This window comes from Acyrthosiphon pisum, chromosome A2, assembly GCF_005508785.2.
Source record: "Acyrthosiphon pisum isolate AL4f chromosome A2, pea_aphid_22Mar2018_4r6ur, whole genome shotgun sequence".
Taxonomy (NCBI): Eukaryota; Metazoa; Arthropoda; class Insecta; order Hemiptera; family Aphididae; genus Acyrthosiphon; species Acyrthosiphon pisum.
Window position 1 is genome coordinate 115,569,914 of NC_042495.1, and position 1,391 is coordinate 115,571,304.

Consider the following 1,391-nt stretch of genomic DNA (forward strand, 5'->3'; position numbering starts at 1 on the left):
TATTGGAAAAATTTTACTTTTGACCCCCCAAAGTACCAACTAGATTCACTTTCCTATCAGAAAAGGTACTGTTGAAGAAAATCCAAGCACTTTTACTGTCCTAAAACGTGATGACAGACACAAAAAAAAAAAAAAATAAAAAAAAAATAAAAAAAAAAACACACATCATTGTAAAATCAATACATTCATCGTTCCACTCAGAATCTAAAATAAAAAAAAATTAAAAAAAAAACACACATCATTGTAAAATCAATACATTCATCGTTCCACTCAGAATCTAAAATTATTTTTTGGTCTAAAATGTTAAGTACTGAGGCTCTTTTGATTACTATTTTGGAAAAACGTAATTAACTATTAAAATATATAGGTTAGGTAAAATAATATAGCGTAAGAACTTTTTAAAAATAATGAGTACTTAGGTTAGGTTTAGTATATATTAAAAAAAGTAAATTACTCACGGTTCCAATCGCGGTTATAATACCAAAATTATTTTCTCGTCGTGTGAGCACTCGGCACGATGGTCGATAAATGTATGGCAACAAGATTGTTGTACGGTCTTGTATGGAAAGAAATAGGTAACACTCAACTAATTATATGTTGTATACTTGTATGACAAAAATGGTGGGGATCCCTCAAGACTCGGCAATTAATATTATTTCTATTTTCTATCGTCTGTTTGAAGAATACCAATTGTTCAACACAGCAAAATAAAAACTTTAAAATGAACCTATTATTGTACATTTGAAATTTAATTAAATATACACAATAATATATTATATTATAATATAATATAGATATTAATTTATTACCATATACCCGTCACTACAAGCACGGGGGTTAAGATGCAGGTGGGTTATAAATTATAATAATTTATAGGTACACCAACTATTTGCAACAATGCGACGTAATATCTAAAATCGTTTGTAATGATACATATTTCAATCGTCTATATATTAAATAATACAAGTTTTAAACCACGATATTTATTTCACTGCTACCTATAATATTGTAATAGTGATCAAAATGAGTAATAAGTAATCACGTAAGTATATATAGGTAAATAAAAATGTACCTATACAAAATATCATGTGAAACAACTAATACAGATTAATAAGATATTATACATAATAATATAATGTAATATACCTACTGTACAGTAATAACTAATAAGTTATAATTTATAACTCACCTTACTTACCTATACGTAGGTAATAAATTATAATTTATAATAATAGCTAATATACAGTATTGCTTATTCACAAAATGTAATATAATATACCTATATTATGGTTAATGGATATTAGGCATACTGCATAACAGTTTATAGGGGTAATCATTATTGAAAATATCTCATACCTATATACGTCTGTATACTCATTAGACATTTTAAA